Genomic DNA, 10,846 nt, shown 5'->3' with positions numbered 1-10,846 from the left:
TATTTTAAATTATTTCATTTAAAAATTGCCATTTTTATTTCCTTCAAAAGTTCAGTCTGGAGGTGGGATGAAAGAGTCATTAGTCAACTGAATATTAACTTTTAGACCTTTTGGGGGGTTTTAGGAAAAAAAAAAAACCAACTTAATGAAAACCCAAAATACTTTTTCTTCAAATTTTCCATTTTAACATTATGTAAAAATCACATGGGTCAGATTTTTGAATAATAATGATATTGCATCTTCTTGGCTGTTGATACCCAATCATCAGCAAAAAACACTTATGATCTGTGAGGCCATGGTGAAGTAATTTGCGGTTGCTCTGTGGAACCTATTCCTTTCATTGTGCTTCTGTTCAAAATGTGGGTAATAGTCTTTCACCATTTTGCCCACTTCCCTGCTGCTTTTTTCTCATTGTAGTTAGCTTCATGGCTAAGTATGGAAAGCCCTCTGGACCAAAGTTTCAGGAATTCTAAGGTAGTGCCAAATTTAATATTATATCCCTGGACCTATAACAAAGGCAACGCCACTCATGATATTGTTTATTATTAATATCTAGGAAATTTCATTAGTAGTATGAACTTGGCTCAGTGCTGATGGATGCCAGTGGAAACCCTTCCACTGACTCCAGCAGGCTTTGTATCAAATCATATTTGCATCTGAAGATGTACATCAGCTAAATACAATCTAGGATAGAAGAAGGTCAATTCCTTTGGAAGGGAAAGGTGAAGAGAGTACATCCTTCCTTTTACGCCTTTGTGTGCACAATTTTTTAAAAGGCCATCATAAGTAATCCTCTTTACTGCAGATTTGACCATTTCTTTTCTCCCTGGAAAGCATAAAAAAAATGAGCATTAGAGGAGATTATTAAGGACTACTTGTTTCAAGTAAGATACCAGGAATAAAAAGAGTTTGGGCTTGATAATACTCTGAGTTATTTTCCAGTAGGTGAGTGCTGTAACTGCAAAAGCAAAAGAATTCAAATAAATGCAACAGAGGGAACTCCCATTGAAAGGGAAAGTTGAACCAGCCACTTTCCTTGGCATCTCCAGTAACTACCTGTGTCACTGAAATTTCTACTGAGTGACCTTCTTGTTCAGCTATGCTTCACCCAGATTTGCATTTGCAGTGCTTTGACCGTCTTCTTTTTTAGAAGTGCTAGTGCTTGTGATTTTTTTATGTTTGGGTTTGTTTTTTTTTTTAAATTGTTCTGACTGGTTTGTTGGCTTCATTGTAAATTGAGAAGTGCTTCCTTGTACACCAACTGCAATTTAGAATTTATTTCCATTTGTTTAATAGAAATAGTGGTGCAAACATGGAGTTGCAAGATGAGTATGGAAAAAGTCGAGCAAGTGTCACTGCTGTCAGAGATGCCGTTGGATTCAGACTGGGTGCTGGTGGCATTTGTGTTGCTACCATGGTAGTTGTCATGTTAGAGAATTTATTCTTTATGTCTGACTTGCATCTGATTTGTATCTGCCTTGTTGCAACTCCATGCCTTTTTGTCCCGCAGTTGTGGTTACATTATCCTATCCCCAAGTTTTTCTTTAGACTAAACCCATTTATTCCACTTTCCACTCCTCCTCCCTCAGAAGACACCTTTCACCCTTTGTTTACATGCAGGCTCACAGGCATACCCACCCTGGATGCTACCTGCTGATGCCATTATTATTATTCTTGCTCTCAGCAACACCTTAACTGTTCTGAATGGGATAATCGATATTCTCTGCTCGTCTGGGAATGGTAATGGGCTGACTGTGCCACTCTGTAGCATCAGATGAATAGTTAAACATCGGTATGTTTTCATCTGGTGCAGTCCAAGGCTGCCAGCAGCTCCCAGCTCCTCGCTCACATATACGTGAATTTTTTACAAGGCTGTGCTGTACAATGACCATTCAAGGCAGAGATTCCTTTGTTTCTTCTGTATATCCTTAGACTAATACTATCCGTATTTGTTATGTATTAATCATTTTTATAGTCATCTCTGTGTGATTCCTTCTATAAATAACAATCTCAAATCTCTCTCCTATCTTGTTTACCAGAGCTAATTCTTTAAGTTGGGTGTCACCACCAGAGATGTAGCCTAAATGAACACAGATAAAAATCATAACATAGGCTTGGTTGTAGTGAAGCAGGGTTTTCTTGTTTCTGCTGCAAATCAAGCCTTTCAAATAATCTTTTAATCCAGTCTCTATAAATACTGCACAGTGGTGGCAAAAGACAGGTGCTAGTTTCAGACTTAAAGCTGTCATGTTAGTGACTGGCATTAAATATATAATTCCTTCTGTGTCTACATCATCTGTAAATGAAAGTCTCCTGAAGGAGAATTTTCCAGGGAGGTTAGAGAGCTGTGAACCAGTGACTGCAGAGTGTGCCTTGGAGATACAAAGTTAGGAGGAAAAGCTGAAAACATGATATGTCTTTTTCAGTTTGACCTCAGCCTCTAATAGTGTTTGGCAAGTCAGCCTGGCAGATAAATTGGTTCATATTAGAAAATGGGGTTGATTTATTATGAAATTGATTGCAGCCCTGTCCTGTGCTGAAGGCATTAGCAGTTAACAGCATTGGGTGCCTCAGCTCTTAACTAATGGGCTTCCCCCAGGCTCTCCACTGCTGCCAGGCTTTTACCCACAGCCAGCAGCATCCAACCCGCACACCTCCGCTGGCCCCTCCTCACGGATGCAAAACCTTCCCCAGGCAGGGCCGTGTCAGGGAATGCAGGCTGGGCTTTCCAGATGGGCTGGGGTCTTGGGAGCCTGCAACTGTCTCCTGCCTCATCACCTTCAGGCAGGGCAGGCTGAGATGCCCAGGAGGCAGCTGGCATTTTCCAGAACATACAGACTTGCAGGAGCAGGGCCAATGTGAACTCTGCAACCAGCACATTGAATTAGCAAAATATTGTACGTGCTTTTCTTAGGACACTTTTCTGAAAATGCAAAGGGTTACTGGAAATACAGAAAAGTATCCACAAAATATCTTTCTTTTCTTTAGTAATATTGAAAAGTCTTTTAACCACAAAGAAAAGCCATCACCAAATGTAACAAGGGACTTTCACTACTTTTTGCAGACAAAGCCACATTCACCCACAATGGCCACAATCTGCAGTGTAGTTGCCTCAAATCCCTTGAGACGGTGGGGAATAGCCTTTCCGTCTGCATCTGATTAAAGCACAAATGAACAAACCAAAAACAGTGGCCACTTAGACCCTGTAAACTATTTAGGGTCTATCTAATTTGGGAAACTCTAATCTACTATTTACAATATGGGTACAGATGTAATAAATACAAAAAAGAGTATACCCAGTGTCAAAGCCAGTCTCTTATGTTCACACCTTTCTCTTTGGAGACTCATCCTGGGCCCTATGCTAAAGAGCAAAAGATTTTCCAGGTTAATTTGCTGTAGTGATAGTTAAGCCTCTTTCAACAGTTGTGCTTAGAAATCACTGAATAGCAGATACTGAAACATTTAGTGGCTGGTTTAAGCAATATTTTTCAGTATTTTTGAAGGAAAAGTGTTTTCAGTGATTGAAATGCGCCTTTAGACATTTTCCAAATGAAAAATTTCAATATGAAAGAACTCGGTGGCTTGAAAGGAAAGCTCATTGCGAGAGAGCCTGTAATTGGAGAAAACTGAAAATAAACTTTTCAAAATAACTGAAAACAAATTGATTTGGGGGGTGAAGAAAGGTTGGATTTTTATAAATGCTTTCCAACAACTACCTGCCAGTCAATCACATACTGGCTCTTTTTGCGTAATTTACTTTTCAGGTAGCAATGACACTTGCTACACTACTGCAATGATGGCCTGTGCTCCTGACAGTGACACAAGATTTTCTGACTATGCTTTTGCCATCAATTTCAGTAGCATTTTGATGTATGAAAAAGAAATACAGTATAACTGCCCTGCAGTAAGAAACAGTTGCACAACATAAACTTTTCCAGAGGACAGTTGTTTCTTTAAGAAGCACTCAGTATCTCTTCAAACCAGCCTTGGAGATAATGTCTTTCTCTTTCCTGTCCTAGCAAAAGGTATGTCAAATCTGGCAACAGCTGCCAAGGAGCCCAGAGACAATAGCGTGTGTCTTACTGAAGCAAAATGTCCATGTGGCCAAGAGCCACAGTCATCTACTACACCACTCCAGATCCTCTCAAGCCAGTACCATACCTGCCCTCCTAGGGTTTGGGTTTAGGGCTCACTGAGGCTGCCAAGCCCTGGGTGTATTCACCAAGACATGTTCCACTCCACAATGGATGTGCTGAAGCTGAAGGCCCTATAGCATCCATACCCTGCTCATTTAACAAGCAGTCCTGGAAAGGAACCTGCAGCTTTCCCATCACACCACCTCCAGCGGCACCAAGCAGTTAACATACAGATATGAGCAAGACAGCTGGGACCTTCATATATTTTCCAGATTATTTTTTTTAGGGTAGCACATTGGCCCGAGAAACAGTTTTGAATATTGTGAATAATTGCCTAACATGTCCCTTTTCAGTCTTGTGCTCTTATCATTAACACCTCCGATTAGCAAAAACTCGGAGTCTGAGATGTTCCTTTGATTTAAAAGGTTATAAATTTTGGATGCAATGTCAGAGAGTAAATTTTACAATGCAGCTTAGCTGTGGACTAATTAAAAGACTACCCCAGTACTCTTCTCACCCAATACATCTCAGATTTGTGACAGCCTTCAAGAAAAGTAATGATTTATGCCACGTACACCATATGCAATCTATTGATCTCTCTGGGTGTACATATGCTCTGTGTGTGTGTGTGTATGTGGGCTACAGCCCATGTTCATGATGGCTTCTTCACAACTGTGTGCACAGATGAAACTTTCTCATACCAGAGAATTTATAGCAGTGCAGTTAATGATCGTAGTCATTTTGCTTCTTTGCCACTGCAGGGGTACTACTGCTGTTTAACTCCAGACATCCTAGAAGTCAGAGCTGGACATTATACTCCAGAGGAAGGGGGTTCACCTACTCACATTGCTTCAGTGCACAGAGGTGAGATTTATCAATGCTGTTTAGCTGTTGCTTAGGTCTTGATTAAGGTACCCTGACCCATGCTTTGTGGACCTTGTTGATTCTGTATAATTTAAAGTGAAAATGGGGAAAATGTTCATGTTTCACTTGGCACCGTGCATTGAGTGGTTCCATTTCCTTTTGGCTTGGGAGTCAATGTTTTGTGGTCAGAAACAGTGTCCTCCTCCGTGCTCCGCCTGACACAAAAAATCAGGATGACTCTAAGATGACTTATGCTTCCCGGGGTTGTGTGAAATGGCTTTATCCTTGCCAGTAGCTCTTCCTAAGGCCATGTCTGCAAAGGACAAGCTCCTTTCCACCATTAGAAAGGCAAATATGAAAAGAGCAAAATGGCAACATATGTTTGAGAAACAAGATTTGGATTGACCGGGAGAAAGTGGGAAATTATATCAACCAGCTTTAGTTCGTGAAACCCAAAGGTGAAACCTCTGAAGTCTCATGGATTATTTTTTAGGTCTTTCTGAATCATTCTCATTCTGGCTGTTGACATCAGTGGACTTGGCACTAGATCAACAGGGAAACAGAGGGACGGTTTCCCTCCTATACATGCAGAATTAGAGATACATACCAAGACAGACAAGCTAGATTCAGATGAGAGGGGAATTCTGGTTGAGAGTGTTCATGTAAAAAGTATTATGCAGTATTAGGCTTGCGTGAGCTCTCAGTGTAATAAAGGAGAATTGTATAAGCCTTGGCAGGAACACTAGGACTTTGCTTTGATGAAAAAAACTGGAAACATACACTTAGCTTTCCTACTAGTTGTAATTATCTGGCTGTATTGATTGTGGTGTTAAGGTTATCCAATGGGTAGGGTGTGAGCAAGGATCAGGTTCAGTCCGTGAATTAAAGCTGCAGAGTGTCAGCTCTAATTTACACACATACAGTTTGAAGATTGTCCTCCTGCAACTGCAGAGCTCCCTGGGATTGACACAGATAGGCAGCATATGGAGCCTGTGCAGCAGGAACAGAGGCACCCGGCACTTGGCATTGCCACTCTGTGTTATGCAAATATCTGAGTTACAAAAGAAGGAAACAAGGGCAGAATAAACTGGGGGGTCTGGTCTCTTCTGCAGGCCCGTGTAAAACCCTTGGGGGCATTAATTAAATCTGCAGACTTGTGGAAAGGAGGACAGGCTTCTCAACTCTGATTTTAGTCCTAGAAACGCACAATACCTTGAAGGCGAGAGGTGGTGGTTACTGTGGTTTGCACACAAGGCTTTGCACAGCAGGGGCATCTATGCAGCCTGCACAGTAAAATATGCTGCTCCTTGTTCTCCAATACCACAACCACAGCCAAAGTACAAGAACCAGCAGTTTCAATGAACAGGGCTCTCATTAGCATACCATTATTCTCTCTGGAGACAAGCCTGTCCCTTCTGCTGCTGAGCTGTCACAGAGGAGACTGGCAGAGAAGCAGGAGATGATACCCCTCATGGTTGTGTTATGTACCCCATGTGTACACTGCTGTATTGTGTGGACAAAATACAGAGAGGACCCAACCCACCCCCTTCAGACAGCTCACCGCTCGCTCACAGGCACTCTGGCAGAGCTGGCTGCTCCTCAGCTGAAGGCTTTTCTGTAGGCTTTCCAGTGAGGGCCTGGTGGTGCAATGTTTCTGGGAAGCCCCAGCCTTGAGCAGGCAGGGTTGCTGCAGCTTGGTCCTCACTAGCCCCAGTGCTTGCTCTCCTCTTTCAACCTTGGGTCCACTGACCTCCAGCCGATTGCCACTCTCCTCTTCTGTCCCCTGGCTGGCTGAAAAGAAGGGGAGGAAGAAGGGGAAGAGTCCCTAAGGCACACAATGTCTTGCTAAAACTATGCTGTTTGCCAGCTGCTATATCATCCCGTCCAGGAGGTGGCTGTATATCAATGGAGAACGATGTTCCAGCAGGGTACACATTTCATACCTTCCTGCTCTGCAGGGAAGGGTGGAAGTCAGTTAGCTGTGACCTGCTGAAAGGTCCTCAGAAAAGGTGTTCACCTGACTAGGAGCAGCAACAGAGCAGACCTGAATCGCACCCCACTCCACTGCTGTTATTTCACTTTCACCATGACTGCTGTGCAATTGCCTGTCCATTCACAAGTATTTGTTGTGAGCTTATTTGGGTATCTCTTGGCATTTGAGAGGTGTCAATCCGCTAAAACTTAAGTGGCAATAGCTAATCACAGTTAGTTTTATTCTCTGCAGAACATAACATGAAAGCATATGGCTCAATAGCAGAACTTACTTTCTCTGGGATAGCAGCATGGTCAGTTCTGAAAAAAAATAATAATAAATCAGCAGAGGACAGACTCTCTGGTCCTTGCTGTAAGCTCCAGGGATCCTGTACTCAAAGATGCATCAAAAGAAGAACGCCACCCCCCTCACATCATTATTCATTCCAAAAAATGGCAACACCAGGTTTTCTTCTCACCTCTGATATCTTGAGAACACACTGCTTTCAAAGGAGAATAATTTTTGTTGGGTCCTTCAAATTCAGTGCCACTCATTTTGGATTTTAAATCTCTCTGTAAAGGTTTAGAGATGGAAATTTCAATCCCTAGACCCTAGAGGATGTGCAGAGTGGGTGTTATATTGTATTCATCCAGAAAGCAGCCACACTCACCTGTCCATCAAAATCAGAGGACTCCGTTACTTGTGTGTATACTCAGTACACTAAGCAAGAGCTGTAAACAGTATTTGCAAGATTTCCAACATCCTTCCACAGCGAATTCTTTACAGCACAATTTTTTTATATCATAACTTACATTTCATTCCTGTTTTCCCAAATCTTCAAAGTCAGAGGACCAAATCCTTCCTTTAGCAATACTACTATGGAAGCTACTAACTCATAGGAATAACCAGAGTACAGGGTTTGGCTTAACTTCTTGCCTTGATGCCAATACAACATTTTGTAGATCTTTTTTAGGTGTTTCCTATTGTCATGGCAACTAATCAAAAACCTTTCCGTGAATAGCCTTGTCAACTGCAATACAAGCTCCTGGCTGACTACAGCCTGCAGTTCTGCTCCAATGTGATTTCACAAGCTCCTCTTGCTTGACCTTTCATCTCCTATCTTTCCCCAGATCCCTTATTGCTCAAGCTAGAAATATATCTTTTGTTTTGCAAGAAAGCTTTAAAAATCTTTATAAGTGATAACTAACAGCCAGATCTTGCAGCTGACTTCAAGGAGAGAGTTGCCTTAGGAGAGATTACAGGCTATAATAAGTGCCTCTCCTGCACAACTGAGCATGGAGCACAATAAATCCCTACGAGCATGGGCTCTAGCAGTGCCTTGAACTCTGCACCTCCCTAAACCTGCCCTATAACACAGAGGAATAAACCGAGCTGTAGGGAGGGGTGGGCTTGGTATAGGGGATCTCACTTGTGAACATCAAATCCCACGGCCAGATTCCCCTGCAGTGCCGTGGCAGCTAAGAGAGGTATAGCACGTGTCACCGAAGTCTAATACCACCTTGCTCGCTCAGCTCCGGGCAGCAGGGTGGAGAATCCATAGCGGTCAAGGCTGCTAGATTTGGGGTTTGTGTCTGATTTTTTCTAAGGTGTTTGAGCAGACACAAGGGAAATTGCAGCACTATGGAAATCAATAAGAGTTTTGCCCTTGGCCTTCTACAGGACCAGGATTTCACCTGCTGTCTCTAAGGTATCATGCTTACCAGGAGCTAAAATAACTCAGAAGAAATAATACGCATTTTGCATATACATCTCATCTGAAGTTAGTTTCATTATCCCTAGACAGGGAAAATAAGGCAGGGAGAGGTGAAATTTCATGCTCTAAGGTCAGCCCATCACTAACCCTGGGAACAGAAGAGAGGTCTCTGAAGTTTCCCCTCCCACGTGGGAGCTACTGCTACAATTCATTATTTTAAGCACTTGTAAAAAAAAAAAAAAAAAAAAAAGGTAGGAAGGAAGGAGGAATAGAAATTACAGGGATAAAAATCTGTCTTTATATATACATATATATTATATACATGCTATATATATAGTTTTGTCTTGTCTTGTATCTTCAACCCTGCTTTAAATAAAAACTCACAGACTTGTCGGTTTCCATCAGGCAAAATTATTATTCGGCTTTAGAAAGAACATCTTGCCAAGTGTTGCAGTTCAAAAATAAGGAAAACAGCTCTGCCAAAATGCAGCAAATGTGATTACACAAAGCCAAGAAGACCATAATTAGATCATTACCATGGAAACAACCTAATTACATGTGTAATGCAGCAAGGTCTGAGCTGCGTATCCGAATGTGTTTTGCTATTGTCTAGCAGGGCCATAGCACTGCCGTTTGCCTTGTGTTATTAAGCCACCTTGATCATTTTGGATCGGGTGATCTTGGAATAAGTCCCCCTCCCCACTATGGAAAGAATTAAACTGTGCATGAAATGACTTGAACAAGACTGCCTGAGGCTCGGCACTGTATGCAGGCAAATGGGATCCTGCCTGCACGACCAGCAGGGCTAGGCAGCCATGACTTCACAGAAGCTGTCTTGTGACAAGATGTGGAGCTCCCCAGGTAACAGCCTGCAGCCCCTTAGCCATGTCCAGGAGTTGACATTTGATCATAAGTGCAGCCCTGGCCAAGAAAGCTGAGCTTGCCAAAGACTTGCTAAAGTTTGCTGCCTTCCTCTGCCTTGTGTTAATTTCTCCGTTGCAGCAGTAATTCATGACCAGGATGGTGTTCAGTGGAGAATGCATGTAATGGCCAGGCAAAAGTGCCCGGGGTTCCCTGTACACTGATCTGCACGTTGCTTTCTTGTGTAGCTGGACTAGGTGGTGGAAATGGGGTTTAAGCAGAACTGGGTTATGATACTGTCTCACTGGCGGAAACCAAATCACTCCTGAAGGACAGTGTCACGGTTCTTATTTTCAGTCTGAGAAAATGAGGCAAGGTGAAAGGATGTGTTTCATCAGCTTGGATGACCAAGGCAGAATTGTGAATAAATTAGATAAAATCCAAAATAATTTCAGAGAGTTAAAGGCAGCATCGCACATACATGGCTGCGTGCCTTGCAGCATAAAATTAGATACACAGGAAGAGACAGCGGCGTCATTGATGAACCTCTGCTATTATCTCCATAGGGCTACAGACCACTGCTGTTGAATCATGTGGTTGTAGTAAATATGACCCACAGGGTATATACACAAAATGATGGTAAACACTGTCACCCTCTTTCCTGCGCATTGGACTTCTGTGTCCATTGTGCGGTCAGACTGGATATACCTCACTCAGCAGGAAGTGAAGAGGATGGCTCATTAGCTAAGGGGTACAGTAATAAGGCAAAAGGCAACGGGACTGTCTGGCAAACCTACTGCTTCTGCTAATTAATGAGGAGAGATGGTTGCTGGGCCAACTGCAGATGTTGCTGCAAATTATGCCAGTGCTATCCCTGCCAGCAAGCTCTCTCTGCAGCTTAACATCTCCAGGTGTTCTTGCCACAACAATAGTCCCTGCTGTTCATTTTGCCTCCTTCCAGGGAAAATAAAATGCTTCCTTTTGGTGGGAAGAAATGTTGATACTGAAGAGTTTTTCAAGCCCAGACTCCACTCCCTTAATTTCTTCTTGTCTTGTATTGGTCCCATTTTCCTTCTCTGATTTGTCCTTAAACTTTCTTCATTTTCTATTCAAATTGCGTTCTGAACCACGGAATAAGGCTGGAGAGAAGCACCTCGGGCAATGCTGATTTCCTTGCTTGGTTTCCCAGCCATGAACACTAAAAGGGTATCTTGAGGAAGCTGCTGAAACTTCTTCCCATCGTGGCTCTCTCCCCCTCCCCCAATGGGGCCATTGGTCCTGCCAACACTGGCAGTGCTG

General features: G+C 42.7%; 1 long non-coding RNA gene across 1 annotated transcript; it reads right to left on the bottom strand.

Annotated features, from left to right (window-relative positions):
- Positions 1 to 527: 527 nt before the first annotated feature.
- LOC130158175 (uncharacterized) lies at positions 528 to 6,921 on the bottom strand. The gene is made up of 2 exons (XR_008825197.1): positions 6,562 to 6,921; positions 528 to 826 (listed from the first exon to the last, which is right to left on the bottom strand). It is a non-coding gene; the product is annotated as an uncharacterized LOC130158175 (long non-coding RNA).
- Positions 6,922 to 10,846: the final 3,925 nt, after the last annotated feature.

This window comes from Falco biarmicus, chromosome 13 (genome assembly GCF_023638135.1).
Source record: "Falco biarmicus isolate bFalBia1 chromosome 13, bFalBia1.pri, whole genome shotgun sequence".
Taxonomy (NCBI): domain Eukaryota; kingdom Metazoa; phylum Chordata; class Aves; order Falconiformes; family Falconidae; genus Falco; species Falco biarmicus.
The sequence above is the reverse complement of the archived record's forward strand: the minus strand, read 5'-3'. Positions and strand labels throughout refer to the sequence as shown.